The 27581-nt window shown below is 41.9% G+C and overlaps 1 long non-coding RNA gene across 7 annotated transcripts in view; it reads left to right on the plus strand.

Moving 5' to 3' along the window:
* The window catches only part of LOC120379773, a 66890-nt gene that overhangs the window by 20761 nt on the left and 18548 nt on the right, over window positions 1-27581 (plus strand). For 3 of the 7 annotated variants that reach the window (XR_005587582.1, XR_005587580.1, XR_005587583.1), the window contains exons 2-3: window positions 10256-10351; window positions 22328-22444. This is a non-coding gene — a long non-coding RNA (uncharacterized LOC120379773). Of the gene's footprint in view, window positions 1-3780; window positions 3858-10255; window positions 10352-21647; window positions 21780-22327; window positions 22445-27063; window positions 27192-27581 lie in introns of all 7 variants that reach the window. The other 4 variants (XR_005587584.1, XR_005587586.1, XR_005587585.1 and 1 more) reach the window with 3 other exon arrangements.

The raw sequence follows: 27581 nt of genomic DNA on the forward strand, positions 1-27581 counted from the left end.
TAATTCGTGGCTCATGTTACCTACCATTGAAATGCAACCACTCCTGGTGTGAAAGATTGCAACAGCAATGTTGGAGAGAGTCCAGTGGAGGGCAACAAAAATGATTAGGGGGCTGGGGCACATGACTTATGAGGAGAGGCTGAGGGAAGTGGGCTTATTTAGTCTGCAGAAGAGAAGAGTGAAAGGGGATTTGAACCTGAATGGGGGTTCCAAAGAGGATGGAGCTAGGCTGTTCTCAGTGGTGGCAGATGACAGAACAAGGAGCAATGGTCTCAAGTTGCAGTGTGGGACGGTTAGGTTGGATATTAGGAAATGCTATTTCACTAGGCGGGTGGTGAAGCACTGGAATGGGTTGCCTAGGGAGGTGGTGGAATCTCCGTCCTTAGAGATTTTTAAGGCCCGTCTTGACAAAGCCCCGGCTGGAATGATTTAGTTGGGTTTGGTCCTGCTTTGAGGCGGGGGTTAGACTAGATGACCTCCTGAGGTCTCTTCCAACCCTAATCTTCTATAATTCTATGAATAGCTTTCAAGAACTGCAGACAGGAAATGAAGGAAATCGAAAATAGATAGGAGGGGAGACGGAGTTTAAATTTCTGAATCTGAAATATTTCCAGTCCTACAATAATAAAGGGTTGAGATAGGCTGCTGGAGTTTCTGAAAATCTGATGATGGTGAATGGCTTTTAAGAGAATACAAGTTACTTGACTCTTTCTAGACAGTTCAAATTACCAAGGGAGGGTGCGAAATCCCTGTCACTGGATCATTTTAAGGACAGGTTAGACAGTCACCTGTCAGGGATGGTCTAGGTATGCTTGGTCCTGTCTCAGTGCAGGGGGAATGGACTATATGACCTCTCAAGGTCCCTTCCAGCCCTACTTTACTATGATTTATATGAAATTGAACATTAAAGAATAATGTGCTTAAAACAGGTGAATCAAGCAGCTGTGCATTATTGTAAATAGTATGGAGTGAACATTTTGCTTGGGGGCGACTGTCCATTTTTTTTAACTTCTGACAACAGAAAGGGGTAAACAAAAATCATACAACAAACCAGAAGAAGATGGAAGGGAAGAGAGAAAATGCTTTTTCAGAAATGAGCTGTACAAAACTCATAACAAAGAGAACATTCCACTGTCTATGCTAATATATTAGTGATGATGTGGACCAGGCCATTAACTTTAAATACTGTCTTGATATCGGCCCTTGTAGAAGACCAACTTTTCATGCTGCTGTCTCAGTTAGTGGTGACTTCTCTTCCCTCACAAAAGATCTTGGACTGAAGGATTATTCTGATCTGTTCAGTGTTCCAAAGGGGTTGATTAATCTGAAAAACCTAACAAGACAGCTGAAACTGCTGCCAAAAACTGTCATCCATTCAGCATTGTCAACTGCCATCTCTCTGTGCCTCTGCTACACAGACAGGGTTGCCTTTAAAAATATAGATTGACATTGCCTAATCTGGTAGCAACAGGGCAACTCGCTGGGAATGATTTAGTGGAATCTGAATTTTTCTTCTACCTTGTCACTTCCTAACAATTGACTTCTTCTGGTAGCAAAAATTAAACACCATCAGCAAATCATGTCACACAATATAATGCAGTGAGTTCAGTGGGAATGGGGGTGAATCTGGGAATCTGCCTGAGGGGAAGGTGGCCTCAGCAGAGCGGCCTCCAGGACAGCAAGGGTGGACTTTGTGAGCCTGATTTGCCACTACCTTGCACCCTGTAGCATCATTTAGAGCCTGTGCAAAGTGAATGTAAATCGCTACCCAATTGGATTCTTCACTCCCTCACGTATGCCAGTGGTAGCATTTTTGACCCACAGGTGTGAATGATGACACAAGGTGCAAGCTGGAGGAGAATCAGGCCCTGGGAGTTTCAAGGGGGGAGAGCTTTAACTTGAGGAAATCACCAGTGGAAGGAGCAGAAACTAGGGGCATAAACTGCCTCATGTCTAACCTGCATGCTCTGCTAATGTAGCTGAGAGTGGGTCTCTGTCCTTCTCCCGTGTAGCCTAGTGTGTAGCCTAGTGTAGACTTTGAGTTGATGACTGCCTTCAAAGCAGTGGAGCTGACCCTTAGCTCGAGTGGCAGAGGATGCGTTCAGCTCCAGAGGACTTTTAAAAGAAAACGATATTGTAACTGCAACCAAGTACTCCAGGAGGTGTTTAATGGGGCCACCTAATTAATGTCTCAGGCAGCCCATGGCACTCAGCCTTTGGTCTCATGCTTCACAACACACCAGAGCTGCATTGTAATGAACTCATAAAACATGCTCCATCGGGTCTTAATATTTAAGTACAAAACGCTCCTGGATTAACGTAGGATGAATGATAAAAGTGGTGCATCTAGCATCAAACCTGGGACAGGCTGTGTGGTATGGTATATTAAAGATCTCTCTTCATGGGGGAAAACCTGAACTATTTTTAGAATTTTAGATAAGATCAAAGCCCTCCAATTAAATTAAATGAATAACCCCCTTAACTTTGTAGAACACTTGCATACCAGCTTTCTTCTCCTATCTCCCATATGCAAAACCCTGGAAAGGCATAAATGCCTCCAAGTGCATCTTGCTGTCTTAGCTATATATGGGACCAAAATGTATTGCTAAGAAAAAATAATACATTGTAATAGCGATCACTTCTGTTCTAGCTCTTAGATAGCATGGTGTAGAGTGCTATATAAATCCGTAAAGTAGACTTAGATTAAATACCCACTCCGCAAACTGGCTTCCCTCTGCCAATTAACTTGGAAATGCAGCAGTGTTTTATTGCTTTAGTAGCCAATGGCACTTATTGGTTTCTTATATAACAGTTTGACATTCTTATCCCATCAAAAAATCGAGCATCTGTCTATCAACCCATAAATGTCTTCATTAGATCTGATAAACTGACCCTGGCAAGCCAGCCTGGGGGCTGGACTGGCTCCACAGGCTGAACAATTTGGAGTTAACTGTGTAAAGGGAGAAATGTACTATATAAAGAGACACGAGAGAGCACTGCAGGATGCCAAGATGTGATGCTGGGATGGTCTTACGGCTGGTCATAAAGGACTCTTCTTTGTCCATGGCAAGGACCAGATAGTGTGGCCGGGTCCAGGCACAGGTAAATGTCTCCAGAGTTACTGGGAGTGGGCCTGAATATAGTGTTCTATTAGGCCCTGATCCTGGGAAGAGCTGAGCAGTTTTGGCGAGGCACTGAGCTACCAGTGAAGTCAATGGGAGTGGAAGGAGCCCCGTGACTGTGACTTGTGACTTAGTTGATGTTTATTCCTAAGCCAACTCCCAGTCACTTGTGGTTTATTTGCAACACTGACATACCGTCTCCTCCTCATCAGCTGACTGCCACCATCAGAGCCTTGTCCACAGACAGTCACAGCAATAACCTCAGAGCTGTGGCTTCTGGTCTTGCCCTAATAGTCCTCATGCTAATAGTTTGCTCTCTGCCCGCCATAGTGTCTGTTCTCTGATTCTGGTCTACCCTCCCCGCTGCACAAGATAAAATGGACAGATGTGCAAGCTCAGCCAGTGGTATCAGGCCAGGGCCTGGGTTCATGCTCCTGAATTCACGTTTGAGGCTACAACAGTGAAAGGTTTTTCACAGTCCTGAACAATGTAGTTAAGCCAACCTAACTTTGTAGGGTCGATTAGCCCTAACTCTTGCAGTTTTCTTATGAAAGTGGTGATATTGGGTGTATGTGTTTTGTTTTTTAAAGCCCCTGATCCTGGAGGCATGTGATTAGGGGACAAAGCGAACTTACTTTTTTACTTTTACTTTTTTAAGTGTTTAGATGTTGTGGCTGCCGAGGAAAAACTTCAGAACATGAACTAAGTGCATTTTAAAGGCTCAAAACCCAGAAGGTAAATAGAGAAGCCCAAATCTATCTATCTATCTATCTATCTATCTATCTATCTATCTATCTATCTATCTATCTAAATCAAAACAACAAACTCTTTTTTAAGCCAATCTCATGCTATATTTTTTTGGGGTGTGAATCGTGATCTTTGAACGCTTGGGTTTGGCAGTGCTGGAGTGCGCATCCAGCCCTTTGCGCCAGTTTAACCCAAATTGGTTTAAAAATCTCACCTCTACTTAAATCAGTTCAATTTTCTCTGGTAGGCAAGGCCTAAGTGACTAGGGCTGAGAGTCTCAAACGTGCTCTGCAACCATCATTGTTCTTCATGCGACTGATCAGCTCGTCTGGAAATCTAGCTGTAAAGCTCTACGTTTCCAGAGTCTTTCTCTGAGTGGGCACTATTACAGGACACTAATGGTTTACTTATCTTGCTTGCACTGACGTTGATGGAAGTTAGATTTCTGATTTCAGGATCGGGTGCTTAGTGGAGTGACACAGCCACGGGAGAGCAGTCTATTTTTATACCAGAAGTGAGATTAAAACCCAAAGCCAGACTGGCAGCAGCAACCCTGCAGCACCGCCCACCCCCACATCCGATTGATCTCTGTCCAAGCCTGTTAGAGCAAGGGGCAGTTCTCGCCCACATAACAGCCCATTGTAGCTATAACTTCGAAAGAGGGAAGAATTTGTGACGAACATAAGTGTGCTCAGTTTAAGAAAACAAAAGACGAGGTGAAAGCTGTAACTGGGGTAACTATGCCAGCTCCTCCTAGTCCACTTTTGCTGAATTCTTGTTATACAATAGTAAGAGCTCTAGCAGCTAGCACTGTTGAAAGATGGAGGATTTAAAAGAGAGCTGTGATGGTTGGATTGGATTTCTGCCTATATTTGGACTGTATTTATTATTTCACTTCTATTAAGGTTCTTAAGTTATCCATAGTTGGGTTTAGACAAGAAATAAATAGGTAGGCAGCTGCAACTACATGTCTTTGTGATTAGTCATTGCTACAACTGTTGCAGAGTGTTTGGATTTACCAGCAAACTATTAAAATTACCACAAATGGAACATAATGGAACAACCAATTTGTGGGGTTTTTTAAAAGTGAAAGTTGAATTTTGTGATATTGGACTTGATCTAAATATATGACGGGAAATACAACCTAAAGCGTATAGAGGAGAGACCTGTGTTGCTTGAAAGCTTGGCTCTTTTACGAACAGAAGGTGGTCTCGTAGAGCACCTTGTCTACGTAAAGGAGAGAGACAGTGAGATCACAAGCCTGAGACTGAGCTAATTAAGATTTTGCTCTGTAGCTACAATGTTCTTTCTCTGAAAAATTTTAATAAGCAGAATATTGCAATACAACTTCTATAACTTTTGCCAGAACAACCTATGGCAGAACAGTAGAGTCACTTGCCATCTATAACTTCCAATGATATAAAAATGGTATAAATAATACAATAAAACCACATCATTTTCAGTTCCTCTGACAACAGAAGGAAAGATACTCACAGTTAGAGCTGCTTTGAGACAAGGTAAATATACATTGAAAGACATTTTGAAAGAAATGAGAATGTTGTTGTTGATCTTTGTTAAAATATTTGTTTCAGTTTAGGTGAGTGGAAATTTCTCCCATTTTTTTTTACCCTTTTTTCCCACATTAAAAAAGAGGGAGTGGGACAGAAGCCATCTTTCATTTAAAAAACAAAGAAAACAGAACTCTCTATGCTGGAAAAAAAAATCATCCAGCTGACAAGGTGAGTGCCGTCTTCACTAAATATTTCACAAAGGAAGGATGGTGCAGTGTTTAGGGCACTAATATGGAACTTGGTGTCAGAACAAGGGCTTGGGCAGTTGTACCTAGTGGTCAAAGCCTGAGTTGAGCCAAAGGACAGAGCTGGAGATGGAATCGGAGACCAGGGGCAGGGATCAGGAACAGGTCAGGAAAGCAGGAACCAGGAGTCAGGTGAGAAGGCAGAGTCTGATATGGCAGCATGTCAGGCATCTACTCAGTTGTGAGGATAACTTTCTGCGCCTCTCTTTGGATTTAAATAGGAAGCTCTGACCGAACCAAGGGAAGCTTCCTGAAGTAGTTTCAGGTTTCGTGGTCTCTACATTCAGTTGGGTGGTAGCTAGCCGCTGGGTGAGAGCAGGGATGTGTTGGTTGGTTGGAATCTCAGAGGGCCCAAGGTGTCATGACACTTGGGAGATGAACCCTGATCTCCCTGCTCTGCTGCAGACTTTGTGTGTGACCATGACAAGTCATTCGTCTTTCTGTGCCTTGGATCAGCATCTGTAAACGGGGATAATGGTATTTCCCTATTTCATAGGGCTGTTGTGAGGGTAAATCCATTGCATCTGCTACAATAATGGGGACCATGTAAATACTTAAGATAGATATACACAATATTTGTAGTGGGTTTTTTTGTAACTGAGGTAAATCTAGCTTATGCATTTATCTCCCACTTACAAGAACAGCTACTTGAGAGAATTCTATTATTAAGCTGCAAGAACCCTGTCAGCCTTGACGATTCAAAATTAGGGCTGCAGAAATAGCCATAGACACAGAGTTTAAGGCCAGAGGGGACTCTCTGATTGACAAAAAATACTGAATGCTCGCAGCTGCTAATGATGTCAATAGGAGCTAGGCACTGAACATAAACAGTGCGATTAAAATGCTAAGAGCTCTGACAAAAATTAGGGTGTCAATTTGTGCATCCAAAATTAATAGACACTTGACAACTTTGGCCTTAATCTGTTTTTGCCTCAGTTTCCCATCTGTAAAATACCACCTCATCTCCTGGGGTATTGTGGAGATAAAACTCATTGATGTCTTTGAAGCACTCTGATACTACAGTGCTCTGAGTTCCATTAAAAGCCAATGAGGATATTAACAATTTGTATTCAGTGCAGGCTTTTGATGGTGTACGGCACATAATGTGTGGGACCATACACTGAATGATGAGGATACCTATTCAGTGAGCACTGTCCATTTTATAAGAGAATGAGACAGGGCTCCTGTGGGGAAAATAAATATGTAAGCTTATAATTAAAGATTGTATCACTATGATATGTAGGCACAAGAAGATTAAATTAAAGTTGCTTAGGAAATGCTAGAATTAAAAGTTGCCCAATTTGACGTGCTTGACTTTGCAACCTTAACAGTCTTTTAACATAGTGTTCTTTCTTTTTGATATGTAATTAAATTTTGCACCATGATAGCACTCAATGTGCAAATGCTTTCTAAACTCAAAGGTAAGGCAGGGTCAAAAGGTTTCATCAGGCGGCGGTAAGACTTTTGCATGTGCTCAATTATTCTTTTTCTTCTGACCCCTTTCAATGCAAATTATTTTATTAGTAAAAGCATGCATGGACATTAGCATCTGTATATTTGTATGTCCCTCTAGTTGGGAAATGGAAACAATATCATGTGATTTTTCTTCCTAAATACAAGCAACATAGCTCAAATGTTGAATACCGAATGTCAGATACTCAGTGGTCTGATCTGACCATCAAAGTGGGTATTCACCCATGAAAGCTCATGCTCCAAAATGTCTGTTAGTCTGTAAGGTGCCACAGGACTCTTTGCTGCTTTTAGAGATCCAGACTAACACGGCTACCCCTCTGATACAATCTACTGAGGGTATTTTGAAAAAAAAAGGTTAATGTGTAGAATGAATTCAAACAGGACAAGTGCCTGAGTAGGGGGTAGAGGGTGATCCTTTATGCCCCTGCTTGGGATATTTGTGCTGCAGGTCATGACATCAGGGGAATGGCAGAAAGTAGCCTTAGTAGGGCTGCTATTCTCCCTCCTGGGAGAATGGGCAGGAAATCGGAAGAGCTTTGACTCTTCCCTCTTCACCCCTCTCAAACACACTAGCAAGCACAGCAAAGCTGGCACTGGTCAAAGGCAGGACCTGGTCTCTTGAGCAAGAATGGAACCAGGGACTAAGTCAGAGTTCATTCCCTGACTCGTTCCTGGGGCAGCAGAACTGTGTGTTGTCACTTATTCATCATAAATGTGAGGGAAATTGCCAACCTCTCATGCCATATCCATGAGCAGGAAGAGGGTAGATTATTCTCTCTGAATTATTCTCTCAGCAGTAGCTGAGATGTGTTCTTCCACTTTTTTTGAAGTGAAGTGTCTGGAGTTCTGCATGTAGTCACTTTTTTTTTTGTTACCAGATTTGAAATTAGATGGATGCTGAAGTTCTGGATTGGACGGGGAATACAGTTTTATGTATTTATAACAAACTGGACATCAGGAATTGCGGAATATACTAAAAATTTGTATGTGACATAGCTACAGGCCCAGGAACTGTTGCAATTCATTCCAAGCCTGGTGAGCTCTGTTCAGATAAGAAGGGCAGTATCTTGAAACTTTTGAAAACCCCATTCCAATCCTCTGTGCACGAAGACACCTGGAATGTTTACATGTACTGTTTGGCATAGAGTATGCATGGTTCAGTTTGTGCTGTCACAAAGAGGAGTCATCTTTGAATGACAATCTTGCTAGATGTGCATTTTGATTCCAGCTGAAAAAACTCAATATAGTAGATTTCCCTTGTCAATTTCATTTTAAAGAAGGCTTTGTTTTCTTCTGCTCTCACTTCTCAAAATGAGCCCCCTTGGAACCTCTCCAAGTACAAAGAGCAGCATTCTAGAATATCTTGGGTGGAAGATTTCTGTTTCCTTCTATGCTGGGTCTATGGATTTATCTAATAAGATATTTCATATATTCCCTGTTGCGGTTAAAGCCAGAAGGGACCACTGTGTCATCTTCCTGAATACCACAGGCCACTAAATTTTACCCAGCTACCACTATACTGAGCCAAATAAGTTAGACTAATCTCCTGAGGACTGACATGTTGTGTGCCTCAGGCCGTGAACAGGCGAGACTGATGTCCCACCAAAAACATCTCGGGGCAAGTCCTCAGCTGGTGCAGAGCAGTATAGCTCCATTAACTTCAGTGCACTTATGCCAGTTTACTTACGTCAGTTTAAGGATCTGACCCCTCTTACTTAAAACAGCTTGAAAGAACTTGCATCTTAGTGCAAAATAGACCTGGTGGGAAAATGTTCTTGTTAACGAGTTGATTGTTTTTAAAAACTGGTGTTTATTCATTATTTCCATAGAAAATGTGAGCAGACGTGTTACTGGACTGTGTGCAAGCATTAGTTACTATGGGCTTGATCCTACAAATACTTATTACTGGGCATAATGTTCACTACTGTGGGTGGCGCTATTGAGTTCCCAGTAGTAGACACTTCAGCAGTAGTGTTGGCAGGATCTGACCCTGCTGAATGCATGGACAATAAACCTTTGCAGATCACCAGAGAAAACATTTACTTGGTGGGGCTGCACAAATTAGTGATGGAGACATTATGTGTGGCCCTTATCTCTCTAATGATCTCTATCAACTATGAGTGTTTAGATCTGTTATAGTAAGAAGTTAAAGGGTATAAACCCTCCACCCCCAGGGCATAAATCAATCGCTTATTAAAGAGGTATAAGAAGAAATGCTCCTTCTGGGTAGGTTTTTCTGTAATTGCCTACTGCAGGGTTTCTGTCTCTGCAGCCGCTAGGGCTGAAGACTGTGGGAAATGGGAAACTGAACTAGATGGACCACCTGTCTGATCTGGTAGAGCAATTCCTACGTTGGCTAAAACCCTGCATTTGAACCCACACAGACTTTATGAAAGTTAGAATTGAGGTCTTAAATGTACAGCTCTTGCTCAAGCCTAGAACAAATGTACAGCTTGGCATCAAAAAGACTTTTTATCCTAAGCCTAATTAAAACAGGTTTAAAAATAACCAAGAAAATTGGATTTAGGAGACCTTCTTCTCTTGTAACTCTAACAAGTGAAAATAATTCTGATGTATCCTCTGTATAGCAAATGAACTCTTCAAGAGACTGCCTGACTTTAGGCTATGCATAAGGTATATGTACAATTCAGAGAATGGAATTCATGAACAGTCATCCTCAGGAGCAGATGAAAAGCCCGATAGACATTGGGCATCAAGTAGGATTGTGGCAAAGCAATGGCAGCGTGGTTGGGTCTGACAACCAACAACATTCTGATGCTTTGACAGAATAAGAACTTACATGTGGTGTCAATCATCCCTTGGGTGTCACTTCAAATTCATCTCTTCTCAGGAGGACATCCATCCCCATTGGCATCCAAAATACAGCTATCAATGTCACTAAGCCAAGGACAGAAAACATTGGAAGTAGCAGAGTGTACGATGTGTTGCCCGAGTGTAACACGGGAGAAATATGGCTCCGAGACAGCGTGTTATCTCTACCCCCGAGGAAATAATTCATAAATGTGGACTAACAAGAGAGCAGTGAATGGTATTGAGAGGGTCACTGGAGCCCTGACTTTGCTTATCTTTCTTTCAGAGATTGGAGAGACAGGTTAAAAACAGTGCCTGAATTGCTGCATTATGGATTGATCTTCCACCGCTGACATCAACGGGACCTTTGCCATTAACTTCAGTGAGTACAGAATCAAGCCCCAAATGATCCTTGTCCTTGTGTGCCGTTTTCCATAAACGTCTTTGGGATCCTCACACGAAAGTACTTCTTAAAAGTGGGTCATTCTCATAGTCCCCTTTTATAGATTAAGTGAGGCACAGAGATATGTGTTGTGCAAAGGCAGGCAGGAAGTCAGTATCAGAGACAGGTCTAGTGCCTAGAACTTCAGAAGTTTTGTCTTCCCTTAAACAGGGTTTGCTAATATAGCTATAGCAAAACCTCCTAGCAGAGACGCAGTTTATTCTGGCAAAAGAATTCTCTTGCTGATCTAGCTTAAACCAGTTCCCCAAATGGAATTAGCTATATTACAAAAGGATTTGTGTGTGTGTGTGTGTGTGTCCATTATAACTGCATCTACACTAGGGATTTTGTTCACATTCCTAACTGACATAGCAATATCTGTAACACTTTCTAGTGTAGACCAGGCCTAACTTTCAGTCCTGTGCTTGGGATGCTGCCATGGGATTATCTTGTCCTTTTTCTCCTTGTGTTCAGAACCCAATTTATATTACCTGTCCCCACTCCCCAAAAAAAGGTGCCATCAGAGTGTTCAGTGTAGCTGCTAGAATTTTTTTCATCAGTCTTGTCAGTTGGAAAAATGAAGTTTCACAGAGAATAAAACTTTTGCCAAAAAATTTAACTTTTGACAGATTTATTTTGGTTTTAGAAAAAATTAAAAATGAGAAATGTTTGGGGAACAATGTGTGAACTTTCCTTGGAAATTGTGGGGAAATGCTCACTTACTATTTTTTTAAACCTCTCCCTCCCCCTCCCCTTTGTTTCCCTCCAAAGGACCTTTTTTTTTTTAAAAGGTCACCCCACCTAACCATTTTCCCCTCACTTTCTTACTCCTACTCCCCCTACTCCCACTTTTCCCCAATGAGGAGGAGGGAGTGAGAAGTATATAAAAAATAAGAATGGGATTTTTCCTTTGAAAACAAACCAAAATTTCACAATAGAAAATTTTCAAAAAACTCATGTTTCAAAACGTTAGTCGAGAAATGAACATTTTCACAAAAGGTTTTGAACAAAAATAAAATCTTTAGACTTAACATTTTGTAATGGTGGTGGGTGGGAAGAAAATGGCCAGTTTTGACCAGCTCTAGTATATCATGCTTTATATCAGGGGTTTTCAAACTGGGGGTTGGGACCCCTCAGGGGGTCACAAAGCTATTACATAGGGTGGTCGTAAGCTGTCAGCCTCCACCTCAAACCCCACTTTGCATCCAGCATTTATAATGGTGTTAAATTAAAAACACATTTTTATATATTTATAAGGGGGGTTGCACTCACAGGCTTGCTATATGAAAGGGGTCATCAGTAAAAAAGTTTGAGAACCACTGCTTTATATAAGAAAGTGGTCCCTGATCTAAGGAGCTTACTCTCTGTTAGGTTGTTAGTCAGGGCCGGTGCTTCCATTAGGCGACCCTAGGCGGTTGCCTAGGGTGCCAGGATTTGGGGGACGACATTTTGTGCGCTCCCCACGGGGCGCATGGGAGCTTCCAGTTCCGCTCTGCCGAAGAAGGACCTTCTGCCGATGTGCCGCGGAAAACAGCGGCAGGCAATTGAGCCTCTCAATGACTTCCGCTGTCGCCTGCGGCCTTTCGGTGGAGGGTCCTTCTTCAGCGGCGCGATGGGAGTGGAACTGGAAGCTCCCGCGCTGCCCCCCGAATTCTGCCTAGGGCGCCAGAAACTCTGGCGCCGCTCCTGTTGTTAGTAAGATGGTAGCAATTCAAAAGCAAGAAAGTGTTGGTATTTCTCCTTTAGGAATGTGTATTATTTAAGAAAAAACACTTTCAACAACATACAAGACCTACTGAGCAAGTAGGCTATACAGTGTTTCTCAGTCATTTAGGGCTCTATACTACCCTAGACTTGCATAGCTACCAACAATTAACATCAGGAATAATTCTGTGCACAACCCTAGAGGAGGATATGAATCTTGGATGGGCAGATATTAGAAGTTAAACCCACTGGAGAACAAGCCCTGTGCTAGCCTTCCTACACTGTTCCTTTGGAGGTAGATAATGTTTTCACACCTCTTAGCCAGAAGGCCGAGAAGCGATCTTATCATACGTTCTTTTCACGTACATCTTGAATGACCACCCCGCCCTTTACACTGGAAATTAACAAATTTTACAGATAAAGAAACACTAATCAGTGAGAGAGTTGACCTAGACATTTTTTACTTTAGTGCATAAAGGCACAAGTGTGTGCTCTTTCAGATCTGGGACCAGTTCTTTTACATCAGTTGGTTGTACCACAGCACAGTGTGCTACCATTGGAGTTCCCTCCACAGGAGAAAAAAATCTCCGATACTTTAGGCTTGCTCCCTTATGTACTCTAGACTCACTCAGACCTCAGTAGGAGACTGGCTGTCAAGGAATGTAGCATTGGCCATTTGAAATCCAAAGATGAAAGTACAGTTTGATAGTGGAGCAGCAGATTATTTTTTTCTTTGAAAAGTCTTTATTAAAAGTGGTCTTAGAATTTCCCCAGTCTACCCTTAACTTAATTTGAAACTTTCTCAGCTGGAATGCATAGAAGCCATTATTTAAAAGGTGGTAGAGCCACTAACCTATCAGGCTTAGATATCTCACTGATTGGTGCTTAGGGCCTTCCCTGGGGGTGTGTGTGGGGCCTGGGACAAATCATCTCCACTGGCTTGGAGGCCCTGCTCTGCATTGGCAGCTGGGATGGATCTGGCCTGGTGCTGGGCCACCTGCTGCTACCGGCAGTTGCCAGCGCCTATCACGGGGCTATTGTTGGCCATAGTGCCATGGTGGCTCAGGGCTCCAGCCGGGGCAGGGGACTCACTGCACCGAAATGCAGGTGGCAGAGCCCCGGGTGCACAGGGCGGCAGCCGGAGCCATGGGCACGCGGGGCAGCTCTCTCCTCACTCTTAGGTCCCGTGCCTATGTCTTTTGGGACCGATTGCACCGGCCAATTGCATCGGTGCCTGGGGCTCCCCAAAGCACGGGCACGGAGCGGTTGCCCCGATTCACCCTACCCAATGGATGGCTCTGTTGGCACTACATTGAAAATCTAAGACAGAGTTTTTAGAAAAACTTATGCTTGAATCTTCAGAATTTTGTGCATGCAAATAAGTGCTTAACTTGCTCACATAATTGCATGTGTAACTGGGGTAAGTACACACAAGCATGTCTAATCAGTTGCATGTGTGAGCAGTGCATTTGCCCACCTAGTTGCAGTAACTGTGTTTGTAAACTGGGTGTGCATTTTTGTACCTTTTACCTGTGTATTGGTATATGTGCAAGTCGGAACAGTTGGTAAACATTATTTGGGGGATAGAGGAAGACAAAAGAGAAAATGGATCCTGTCCATTCTACAGCCCCACTTCACCTCGGTTTTAATTTTTCTAGACAGCACAGATTCTTGGGCTTGGTCTACATTTGGGGGGGTGAGAGGGGTATGTCGATCTAAGTTACGCAACTTAGATCGACTTACCGTGGTGTCTTCACTGTGGTGAGTCAACTGCTGCTGCTCCCCCGTCGACTCTGCCTGCGCCTCTCGCTGAGCTGGAGTACAGGAGTTGACGGGAGAGCACTTGGGGGTTGATTTATCGCATCTAGACTAGATGCGATAAATCGACCCCTGCTGGATCGATCGCGGGTAGTGTAGACATACCCTTGTACTCACATTCCAGTGTGCTCCAAACTAATTTTTTGTCTCTTCCCCATCTTACTCCACATTTGCTTAGTGTAACTAAGGTTTGTTGCATTCATACCGCATGGTGCACATATTGTTCTGTGTCTGCTCTGGATGTGTTTGTGTCTGGATAGAGGTAAGATATACCACAGCCCTAGGCAATGTGTGAAGCGTGCATGGTAGTGACAGCTGAGAGTGGAAAGAATGACATTATGTGTGTACATGTCAAAGTGCAGAAGGCAATGCTTACAGTGTGTTCTCTTGCCAATGCATAAAGCTGACTGGAGAAATGAGGAGAGAGAAATTACAAATCAGAATTTGTAAATGATTTCACTGTTGTTTTGGATCACTGCTGAAGAGAGGGATCCTTTTGAAGGCCTCAAAATCCACATATATCCCTGCCACCCATCTTAGACTTTATGCTCTAGACTTAATTTTGTATGAAATAAATGGATACAATTGGAAAGGTCTGGGCATAACTTGTACATGACACTGCCTCAATTTGGGCTTCCAAAACATCCAATTGGATGACTTACTGCCATTTGCATCTTAAGTTGCCATAATTGTGCATGCAGTCAGGGAAATGGTGTATGTAAATTATGTTGCACGCACTCAGTTCTCAAAATCAGATCTTCTGAGACGACAAAACTGATCGCCAGTGTGTTTCTAATGCTCTGTGGTGCAACCAGAACATTGCTGTGATCCAGCAACAGGGCCCAAGAATTATCCCGTTCTTTATTTGGAATTTTACAAACTATAATAAAAGAGCACCACTCTGTTAATTTCAATGGAAAATGGGCACAAAGAGTCAAAGGTGTTAACATGACCCAATCACTACGCTATTAATGGTTCGCGGTTTCTAGTACAGAAATGCTCTGGGCACTTGTGACAATCGTGTTTTAAATAACACACTAATAAACAAGATCCATCAATTACCCCAATCAGATCAAATAACACTTATTTATGATGTTGCTGTATTAAGAGCCATCAGCTGCTCTTAATTATTTACACACACACATACACTTATAAAGTACTGGAACAACAAAACTAATCAACCTCCCCACTAGTTTCTCACACCTTTGCTGCACAGCCCTTCCCGACACCCATCTCCTCATGGGGAAGGGTGAATAAATAAGCATTGCAGAACTCCTTGAAGGCTAATAAATTTGGACTGTTATGAACTTGGGATGGAAGCCGGTTTCCAAAGTCTATGATCCTAATGGAGTTTTATTATGAAAGCGTGGTTAAATGAGAACAAGCCAGGTGCTCTGCTGGGAGCTGCATTTCTTTGCCATGTACTGTCTGTATTAAATTTCTGAAGTCAACAAATAGATTTTTTATTTAAGGAACAGAGTGAAATAGGCATATACATTTAGTAAGAACTTGGGACAAGAGCTATGTTTGATCTTTTAAGAATGCTTAAGAAAACCAAGTCTGCCTGAGGAACAGCATCTCTCCTGAATGTTTACACTGATCACCCAATATTATGTAAAACACAATTGGCAGGGAACATTTGTGAATGCTGATTCTTTCTTGCATAGCCTACTGTTGATGGATATGTTGTGCCGTGTTTAGGGTATGTGCCTTCAATGCAGTGACTTCGTAAGCAAACTTCAAAGCTCTTGTTACAGAAAACACTAGAGAATCAAGAAGTTGCATGTAACACGCAACTCTGTTCTGCTTTCCAGTTAAATGTTTTACATGTACTGGATGTCTGTCGGCAACTTCTAGTAACTCTGGAGACACTTGAAGAGTCTGAAATGTGAACCTAGAACTAGGAATTGAGAGCTATAGCTTGCTCACTTTATCACATAGTAAAATGTTTCCCTGGAGCTGATTAGCTCTCAATGTAACCTGCTTTACATGACCCTATGCAGCTGTCATCCATGGGCAGAAGCATGTGGTTTAAGGTTTTGGTTAAGGTAACAAGCACTTGGACATCAGTGCCAGAATCAGGAGCAACGCTGCAGTGTAAAGTAAAAATTAGTAAGTAAGGGAGGTTACTGTGAGATCTTCAATAGTATTCTGGAGACAAGTGCAAAGGCTTCTTATAGGCTTCAGTGGAAAAACAGTGATGTGACCCTCCTGTGTGACTCGCATCTGATTCTTGCTGTTACTGACTTTCACTTTGGAATGTTTGCTTCCGTGATACATTAGGACTGAGGTTACAAGAGAGATGGCTTCAGGAAGAGAGGTTTTGTTTTAAATTAGCCTTGTAGGGATCAGCTCTTGCCTTCCCCCAACACTCCGGGTAAAACTGGAGGTAGAGCACTTTTCTTCTCTGGGATTGCAGTTTTTGGAGATGGGAACTTTGTGGCAAATGTCTCCAACTAGGTTTTCTCTCCTCCTTGGTTGCTTCCCAGAATGCAGTCATAAGCCATGGCATGTGTGGATATCTTTGGGCTGGCGTGACTGTGCTCTTCCCATTAAATGATGGGCTGTTCTCCTGATATTAGTATCTGGGGAGCTCTCAGCTCTCTTGGACAGAAACTATGCTGCATTTTGTTTGTACAGAGCCTAGCGCATTACGGTTGCTACGGAAATACAAATACTCATTCCCTTTATGGTGGGGTGAATATGGATGTACAATAGAATCTCAGCGTGATGAACACCAGGGAATGGAGGTTGTTCATAATTCTGCACAAAACGTTATGGTTCTTCCAAAAGTTTACAATAGAACATTGACTTAATACAGCTTTGAAACTTTATTATGCAGAAGAAAAATGCTGCTTTTAATCATCTTAATTGAAATGAAACAAGCAAAGAAACAGTTTCCTTACCTTGTCAAATCTTTTTTTGAAACTTTCCCTTTATTTGTAGTAGTTTATATTTAACACAGTACTCTGCTGTGCAGTATTTGCTTTTTTTGTCTCTGCTGCCTGATTGTGTACTTCTGGTTCCAAATGAGGCATGTGGTTGACTGGTCCGTTCGTAACTCTGGTGTTCGTAACTCCGAGGTTCTACTGTAACTGAAAAGAGCTGGTGCCAGGGTCAGGCGTAAGGCTGAGGTTTACTTTTCCATGTAAACTTTTCTCACTCATTAAATATACAGGAGTCTGACTACCTGCTTCAAGGAAGCTGCCATTTTGTTTCAGTCCATAAAATGCAGAATGTCAGTGAGTCTTGCTGTCTTCCTTTTATGGAAATAGTAATCTGTGTTGGTGACCCCACTGTGCCAGGTGCCGTATAAACCATAGAAAGACGCTATCCCTGCCCCAAAGAGCTTACAATTGAACTAATATAAGGCAAGACATAAGTGATGCAAACAATAGGGTGGGAGGAGAATTTGCTAACGATGATGTCACATAGCTGTGTAGACTTGCTGCAGTATGTGGACATCATGATGGTCCCGAATTATAAACAAATTCATTTTCTTGCATGTTTTTTTTTTCTTGGTGGTGCTGTGGCAGACAAGGGTCTTGGAGGGATTTGAAGGGGGAAGAAGTAGGTGAAGCAGGGTGTTGTGTGTAAAAGGCCAGTATGGACACAATCAAGAAGATGGTTATGGGAAAAGCAAACCGACAGGTGAATGGGGCTGGCATCGCTGGCAGAGTAGTGAGAGGAAGGGTGGTGTGATCAGAGACAAGCGCAGATAAGCAGCGAGGGGCAGAACTGTGAAGGGCTTTGAAAGTGAGGCTAGGAAGTTTGAAGTTGATGCGGTGGCAAATAGGGAACCAATGGTGGGATTCAAAGGTGGGGGTGGGGAAATATGACCAGAATGAAAAGTAAGAGAGAGAATCTTAGTAGCTGGGGTTTCTACTGACTACATGTGACTGCTGGGAAGGCACACACATTTTATTCCTTCATTGATTTACTTCAGAAGACATACAGTCTAGACAGAATAACATGCTGTTTGCTTACTGTGGCTAGACAATCGTAATGTCCTGTTGTCATCAATGATCACTAGTTTGGGCAGAGGCCTTCCACCTGCCAGAGGACTGGTATGTACGTACACACACACACACACACACACACACACACACACACACACACACACACACACACACACACACACACACACACACACACACACTTGCACCCAAACAACAAAAATTGTAAATGAGACCTGATGTAGTTATTTTGGTGTAAGTTGGTGTGGGGAGACTCTTATTTCAGACTAAAAATGCCTAAAGTTAATGTTTAGCTGAAGCCAGTAACCAGTTTTAGGAAACCCGTTCAGTTAAATCTTTATAAGACTCCAGGCCACAGAGAAGGGGAACACCTCATGAGCTGTTTTATGGCTGGTAGAGGAAGGGATACATCACACCATAAATAGAAGCAATTTCAGTGTCTACATATGCCAGCAGTGCCAGCAGGCCGCTGCTGGCTTCTGTGGGTAAGGAGCTTCTTTTGCCTTCCACGGCCATGAGGGTTTTTATAGCTGCTAAAAATCTTTTTTTTTTTTTTTAAACCTGTTTGCAAAATGTAGAAAAATGCAACAGGTCCAGAAAAACTGGAACAGTTCAGTGCAATTATTCAAAGTGACTGCTTAGCACAACTGAACCTCCCGTATTAAATCACTGCTTGGAAAAAGCTATGGACACGGTTATTGTGTAATATGAAAAATGAAGCTGTTGTCAACCCCTTTCATGAGAAATCATGGCTCAGAAGGAAGCCTGCACCCTAGTTTTATGGCTAACATGATGCACTGTTTATTTTTAATTACTGTAGTGACTTGTATAAAACACCCTTCCAGTGACTGTAGGAGGAATAGAGGTGGAGAGCTAGGCAAGGTGCTTCCCCAGATTACACAACATGTCTAATTCCCTTTGGGAACATGACAATCATGGCTAGTGCAGCAAAACCACAATAACTTACTTATTCCCTTGTGTCCTTAGAGTGGATCATCATCATCAAAACCATGGAACCACATCCCATGCCATCATGAAGTTTCCTGAAAGTCTCAAGTAAAATGGAACCTGACTTTTCAATAATTAAACTATTTGGCTCTCCCACATCTCCCTCCCCACCAAAAAACTGATAGCACTTAGAGCATGGTCTTTAAAAAGCTAGTTGTGCAACTACAAATATATCCATAATTGTGTCTCATGATTTGTTGGGCTGCATGAGCTAATCTGGTATGTGCGTGTGCACATGGTCGTCTGCATGTGCAGATATGAATTTGTATCTGCAATTGCATTAATACTGTCTGACTCTTTGCAAATCAGGTTCTTTCTCTACTATTGACTGGAGAAAGCATTCTACCATGGAGAAGATCAGGAAATTGCTTGCTATCTCTTTCATGCAAGTGAATTTCATATTTCAGTGGTTCCTTTTTATATCAGTAGCGTCCATGCAAAACTAACTTAGTTATAAACTACCAGCTTATGGTAGAAAACTGCACATGCATGTGTGTGAACTATTAATAATCATCGTAACTTCTTTCAGTGTTCTTCTTAGCAAGGTCAAATGCCTCTGGCTTTCTGGCTCTCCTTCAAACCAGTCTTGTCAGCAGGAAAAACCATGTCAACCTGAAGACTGGAATCAATTGCCTGAGGGATACCAGGTCCAGTTTCACTTTAATAATAAGTTGGAATCTGATGCTTTTTTTTACCAGACAGGTAGTTATCACCTCAATGAAGGAAGTGTCATTATGGTAGATCCCAAGTTGTATTCAGATGAGACACAGGCTGACTCATATATTGTCTCGCCTGCTATACTGACCTGCTCCTGTCACATGCAGTGAACAGCCCAACTGAGGGAAAAGTTAAATGTTGGCCTGTATGCGAGCACCATCTTGCCCTCCTCCCCGCTTCTGATCATGGCTGTGAAGTAGCATCCCTGGATTCTAACAAGAGAGGCCAGAAGCCTAATGCCCTGCTCAGTTTCCTGAATGGTTACTTTAATCTACAGTGGCTATTTTATATGTGGCTGATGCTGCTTTTTCTTCCAACACTGAAGACTTTTGGACTAAACAAATATTTGAAACGTCAAAGGAAATCCCCTTCACTCCTCTGCAGAGTATATTCCTGCTGTTGGGACCTAGATTCAGTCAAGTACTGTTGGCCTGGTGACTTTTAGTCAAGGGTCACTGTTTTAGCTTTCACTTACCTACCGTCCAATGAGATGAGTATATGTATGAGTATTAATGTATATGTTCACCTTTTTTGGACAGTACCTTTTGTTGGGATGATCTTGACAAACTTGAGAAATGGTCTGAAATAAGTAGGGTGAAATTCAATAAGGACAAATGCAAAGTGCTACACTTAAGAAGGAATAATCAACTGCACAAATGGGAAATGACTGCCTAGGAAAGAGGATGGTCTAGATAATATTTAGTCCTGCCCCGGTGCAGGGGACTGGCGTAGATGACCTATCGAGGTCCCGTCTCATCCTACATTTCAGTGATTTTAAGTGCATGTTGGGGGTGGGGGGAGAGATGCTAGCTATGTCATTTTTGTCCGACTCATAAATGAATCATTAACTAGCTAGTGTCTGAACACCCCAACATAATGTAGCCAGGGTGCAGCACGTTGAGAGGCAACCCCTGAGTTTTATCTCAGTAATTCCATAATGCTACCCTCATCATGGGTAAATATTTGCAAACTACCATGGTGGAACAATAAAATGAAGATTGTATCTCCATACTTCAAGAGATCCTCAGTGATTTCTTGCTAAGTACACTATCACTTTTGCCTGCCGTAGCTTGTTTTTACAATCACAAAGACAAATCCAGACTGTGTCTTTCTGAATGTTGCTGTAGTTCATGACATTCTGGAAATGAGCTCTCGGTGGCTTGTTAATTGCAATGTGGGACACATGTTTCAGTGCCACAGTAGGATGGAGGTTTGTCAGTGGTGCTGGGAGCAGCTGTTGGTTATAGTTTTAATTGCCGGCCTACCCTCTTGACTAGAATGGGAAGGGGAAAAAACCCTGCTGGGATGAAACTTAACAGCTCCCCATATGAATAATGATTCTCTAGGTGCCACTCATTCTCTTGGTTGAGGGAGCTATAGTTCTACACTCATTCTCAACCCAGCTTCACAAGTGCAAGGCACACACGGTATATTGTTGCTACTGAGTTCTTTCTTTGAACACCATTCCTCAGGGTACACTGGCCAACAAGACAAACAGCTAGACCTGTTGGATGTTGAACTAGAGACATCCTTGGGTGCTGACTATCCCCAGAATCCAGTTGCCTGATACAAGTGGAATTCCCCTTCTCTATCCTTTTACACCCACCAAGAAGAGATTTTTTTCTAGTTACCAGACTAGTTTTCAAACAAGTGGTGTATAACAAAAAGCATGTTCAAATTTCACACCCCATGTGTATGCTTAGTGACTGTGATTGTGCATATGCAGTTGCAGATCTAGTGTATTGGAAGTCCTTGCTCTTAATAACTTGATTCCTCAAGGCAAAAATTATATATATATATATATGATACTGCAACAGCATTGCACTCACTTTGCACAAGAGGTAAAATATCAGTAGTTCTGCCTCCCAGTGAGGCCTGTTCATTTCTTCTCCGTGGAGGCTGATCTTTCCTGATGAAGCTGCTTTGTCTCTTCTTGTATTTTCATATTGGTAGCAAATTAATCTTTGACTCACCTGTCTCTCTTTGAATGATGCTTCATTTGTCTGTCATAGAAAATGTTGCTCAACAGGATGTCAGCTCCTTTCACCTCCTACTCAGGATATATGGGTCTCCCACACTGCAATATCACACATGCCTTGAAGTTGGAGTTTGTGATCTCAGCTATTGAGCAATGTGGGTCCCAGGTAGGATATTCTGCTGCTTTCATCTTTGTACAGCTTCAAGCAATTTGGAGGCCTCACTATTTCAACATTGGATTCCATGAGTTTGCTCAGCCATGGTCAACAAGGTCTATTCTAGGGCCAGTGGGAAAAATGGTAAATATTTTCTGTTGGGAAAAGGGGGAAAAAAATTCCCAGAATTTTTTTTTAAAAAGAGAAAACTTCACTGAAATGAAAAATAAACTTGTTCTCTCCCCCCACACTGAAAAAAGGGGATAAAAGGGAGTGTGAAGGAGGAGAGCCGCCTTTATTAAAACAACGTGAACTTTCATGTAGCCAGACAAGCAATTTCTTGTCAAACGTCTGGATGAATTTTTATCTTGATCATCACTAATTGATTCTTTTTACATTGATTCCAAAGGCAAGGGAAAAATAACAGCTATGTACAGTAAAATCAAGCAGCTGAGCTGACAGTTGTGCTCCTGTTTTATAGGCACATGGAAGCTTTTTCCTGTAGTGTTGATGAACCTTGAAAATGACCAAACTTTTCGCCTTCCTGCTACTTTTCTCAGATCCATGGAATGAAACAGAGTTCTGAAGTCAATAGGCGATACCAGTGCCTCTTGTCCATTCTCCAGGAATTTCACTTGATCAGACTGTTTTCCATTCCTACCACAACAGAGCATTTAGTAAGTTCCTAAAAGTCATCCGTGATGATAATATTTTTAAAGATCCCTCCACTTCTTTCCCTGATTTCTGTGTGAAACTCTTTCTTTATAAATGATCTTAAATCTTTGAAAGTATGGCCCTCATCTGTGACCAAACTGCGCATTGAGGGCTTGATCCAAAATCCACTGGAGTCAATGGGAGTCATTGGCTTCAAAGGGCTCTGGATCAGGACTTCAATTTGTGCCATCTCAGACCTGTTTTGTTAGGCTGAAGGAAGTGATAGCACATAGGATGGGTGTAAGTACACTGCTACTAAGCTGTGGATACAAGTTAACCAGCTCTGCAGTGTTTTACTCACTTTTCAAAGTAAAAGCTAAAGCAGACAGGGATGCAGCTTGTAAAGTTGTTGAATACTTTCTGTGAGACTAACCACATGTTTAGCCTGAGGACGAAAGAGTAGTTGATTATAATTTTTTTTTCTCATCCGAAGCAACAGGAGCCTCCTTTTTCCTAAAGGCAATTTCAAGCTGTTATACAAGAATGAAAATTGATATTAGTTATAGCTGTATGCTGTTGATCTTAATTTTAGTGAAGCTCCAGGCTAACAAATATGAAAAGATCAGTTTCCTGGCTGATAAACAGGCTAAATGCAACAGTTCAGGATTCCGATGGAGGAGCACTTGCTGTCCTTTGTTGGTACTTAGCAAAGAGCAATGACAACGGCAGTGTGTTAAAAAGCTGGCTTTGGAACTAAACCAGATTTGTGTGGGAAAACAAGACACGCAGCAGTATATATAATATTATAGTGTATTGTATATTTAAACACAAATGCTGCTATGTACTAAACAAGATTTGCATTGTAGCAAACTGTTTTGTCCTTTATGCTACTAAGAAAAATAAGTTCCACTGCCCAGGCATTTTGTTGCATTTCCACACCCCTTCCTCACCAAATTAAAGATCCTGCATTAGAGTGAGTACACAGATGTTTCTCTAAAAGTGCTGTTTCAGTGTATTGCTTAAAGCATTCTGCATTATCAATTGATATTTAACTTTATATCTCATGTTTCTACAAGAAAATCTCTTATCAAATAATACAGAGGGGAAGATGGCTGGTGTTTGACACAAGATGGGAAGTCAGGAGATCTGGGGTCGATTTCTAGCCCTTGTAAAGATTTCCCATGTTACCTTGGGCAAATCACATGCTAAACTTTCCCCACCTATAAAATGGGAGTAATGATACTTGCCTGTTACACCAGGGGTTTGAGAGTCTTTAGCCACAAATGTTTGTAAAGAATGTCCAGTTCTTCCAATGGAAGGTGCTTTAGAAGTTCAGATTGCTATTGTTAAACCAATTTACACAAAATTAACTCCCCTCTGCCCACAGATTCCCCCTGCCCATTATGAAAACTGAACTTGAACCAAACCTTTAATTTCTCAAATTTCCATAAGGGTCTCAGCTCCACTCCTGTTTTCTGGCTGGGACTGGAACTGTAAGTGCCCAGGATACCTCAGGAAATGGCTGTTCTGCCAAGACTTCCAGTCTAGTTTTGCAGCTCCCTGAGATTTTAGGTAATTTGGAGGAGGTTTTGAGGAGTACCTGAGCCTTTGGATGTCATTTCAAACCAAAACAGTACTCGGAATATTTTTCCGGTCATGCTTGTTGCTAATTGCCACTTTGGGGACTGATTCCCATTCTCACTTCTACTCTCCAGAGTAGCAGGAGTAAGCTGAAGATATAATGTTAATGCTGCTCCATAGACATGGACTTAAAGACTGGCATGAGAACTTCATGCTGCTGGAGAGATACAAGTCCCACTATATCTGCATGTGTTTAAGAGAATCACTTGGCTTGGGCACACTAGTGGGCCTTGTCCATCTCCCTACCTACATTGCTGCAGGACTAATTTCACTGCATAAAAGTGATTCAACCTCTGTAGAGGCAGAGTAATTGGTGATCTCACAGTATCCGTCTCCAGCCAGTGTGCAAGGCCAGTATGCTAGCCTCTTACCTGGAAGAAAGGCTGGAGCTCAGTGCCAGGTGCAATGGTGTAACAGAGTGGCTCTCAATGAAAAAATCTGATGAAGGAACCCAATCAGAATACCCCTTGCTTAGCTGTGCCAGCTCTGCTGTAAAATTCCATTTTTGTCATTAAAATCAGCATATCTAACATTGAATATGCTTTTAAGAGCTGTTACCAGAAGGTGCCACTTCTATATAATCCCTTTTCAGCGTAGAATTGCACTTCATCCATGCAGTGTAGATATTTGCAACATAGTTTAATCACAGGAATAGGAGCACAGGTCAAATGAACACTGAGAAGTTGGAGTACTACCTCATGCAATTCTGTCTCATACAGTATTGGATATTTTCCAGGTGCATTTATCCTCAAGGGTTAATTTCTCTTCAAACTCTGTTCTGGAGGCATGGGAACTTTCCAGCTGCAGAGAATAATTCTTACAGATAGCTTCTCTCATTTATTGTCATGCCTTGGGATTTTGAGATCATCTGATAGTCTTGAAATAGAGAGCCTGTCTGAAATGTGTACATCCCTCCTCTATTCCATAGAAAGATGTTTTCATATAATATCCCTGCACTACCTTACCTATATATGGGAGAAGAAAATGAGAGAGAAGGTTGTGTGTTGTTAGCATCTTCAGCATGTGCTGTGGGGTAAGAGACCAGATTTGATGGATTTGGTCTGAAGTATAAAGTGCTTTCCTCTTAAAGAACTATGATAAGACCCAGAAGTAGTTTAAATATTTGTTGCACATCTTAAGACAGTTACAGGCATATGTTTTATTTGCATATACGTAAACAAAAATAAGCATGGACATCGTTACTGATCAAAGGTTGTAATCAATTTTTAAGCGTGACACCAAAGATGTTTATGTAACGTCTAAGCAATATGCAGATAGTAAGAGGAAGAACTTGCATTTAACACAAACATACAACATGAAGACCGGACTGCCTTGGGGGAAGTGGAGAGGAAAATAAGGGAGGCACTTAAATGCTATGGTGATGAATGGATTAAAAATGGATCCCAGTCCTGCAAAGACTCACACATACTCACTCACTTTACAGGATCAGGGCTGTTGTGGAACCGCAGGCAAGAAAGCGAAAAAGGGGGCCCTGTATGTAAAAAGCCCCTTTGCTGATGAATATGAAAAGAAGCAAGATTAGATATTAAGGAGACTCTAGAACCTACTCCTTTAGTGGCCATTCGTCCCAACCTCCTTACTCCTAAAATGCCGAACTCTCCTTCCAGAAGGAGTGTTTCCTATGGGCCTTGCTGTGCCCTCTTTATATTTGTTAGCCCTGCGGAGCTGCTCATTGTAGTGGCTCTGAACGCTTCACAAACACTAATGAAGTAAGTCTCTCAGCCCCTCTGCCCCCTTCTGACTGTTGGGGAACTGACGCACAGAAAGGATAAGGGACTTGCCAAAGGCCACACGGGAAGCCTGTACCTTAGCCCCATGACTAGTCTTCCTCTCTTCTCCCTATCCGCCACTTCTATTCTTATTTTGAGGGTGGCTTTATTATACTGAATTTTATAAGCATTTCAAACCTGCTCTAGGGCATAAGGCCACAAGTATTTTGTTCTGAGGTGGGGACGTTTTTGTTATGAAGTATCTGGAAGATTAATGAGTTCCAGCCTACGGTCCCTATTTTTCAAACACAAGGGAATACATGACACTGCAAATGGTATGAACCATCCTGCTGAAGCCAGACTGTGTGTGTCTCTAAGCATACAAGAATTATCCTGTTTTAAAGGCCTAAAATGGGGACTTTCTCTGCTTCATTACAGTTTACCTAAAAGCAGGCTGCCTTGTCTTGGTATTATCTGCTATACAAATATTGGCCTACTCCTTAAAGCTACTTTCATAGAAAGCTCAGTGTAGTCTAAAGGGGAGAACATATCCTTTTATATAAATTGGAGAAGGTAAATGATACCAAATAAAATGCAGGATTAAGACATGCTTGAGCTTGAGGTAATATATATATGTAAAAGGACAGGATTTATTGTTGACTTACATTTTTCAATTGGGTGTGTACAATCAGTTTGCTAAGGATTAATGGATCACATCAATAGTTTTGCATCCTGTGCCAACTCTCGTAGCATGATTACATACCAGAAACCTCCATCATTAACTAGCTAACATATCAGAGGGGGATGGGCGGGGATGCATGTGTGTGAGAGAGAAAGCTTCCACTTTGCGTATGTCTTCGCGGCAGAGTTAGCCTGGCCTCTTATCTGTAGGTTGCCCCTAACTCCCCTGCTGTTCACACACACAACCCTCTTATCCAAGTTAAGTGGTACTTTTAACCTGGACTGGCCAGCAGTATGGGTTAGATCCCAGTTCACTGTTCATTCAGGCTGGTTGATCTTCCTATTGCATTACCTTAAGTATAAATACTTTTCTCTTAACTGTTGCTGTACGAAATACTCACAATCAAATAGCAGAAAACTGTCTTTACAACAGGAACAGTGAAAATGATTATATTCAAGGTATTGTAAAAAGCACCACACAAACTGGAAAAAAAGGAAAAATTTCCTCTAAACTTTCAGTTGTAGGTCTGAGTAGCTGGTAAACTTTCTGAAGGAAGCAGACTTATATTGATATTTCTTTAATCTAACAGGAACTACTATTCTAACACTCACAAGGGTTTTTTTTGTTATGTTTGGAATGATTCTCATTGAAGTAGGAGACTGGATAAGATGAAAATAGAGAGTTGCATCTACTGGACTGCTCCCAAAAAGCAAATGGGTAAGTCTTGGCAGGATCAGGCCCTTTATTCTTCCACAAAACCAAACATTTATCACAATGATTTGGGATATACAGTATATCTTATGCCCTGGTTGCCTTTGGGCATTATGGTAGATCTGCCAAAAGCCAGCACTGGCAACATTAAACAAAATAGGAATGAAGCAAAAAAAGAGGTTTTGAGAAGTTACTTGTAAATGTGTGAAGTTCAACTGAACTGTTAAAAATAAAATGCAATGGCTAGAAACCTTGTTGAAAATACATGTATTTACAAATGTACAACCACAAATATTTGAAAATAATAATTTTCTATAAAGAACCTTAAGCAAGCAAACCCCCCAAAAGATTTCAGTAAATACACTGTGCTATGAAATAAGGCAAACTAATGATGGA

The sequence above is a fragment of the Mauremys reevesii genome, linkage group 13 (genome assembly GCF_016161935.1).
Source record: "Mauremys reevesii isolate NIE-2019 linkage group 13, ASM1616193v1, whole genome shotgun sequence".
Lineage (NCBI taxonomy): Eukaryota > Metazoa > Chordata > Testudines > Geoemydidae > Mauremys > Mauremys reevesii.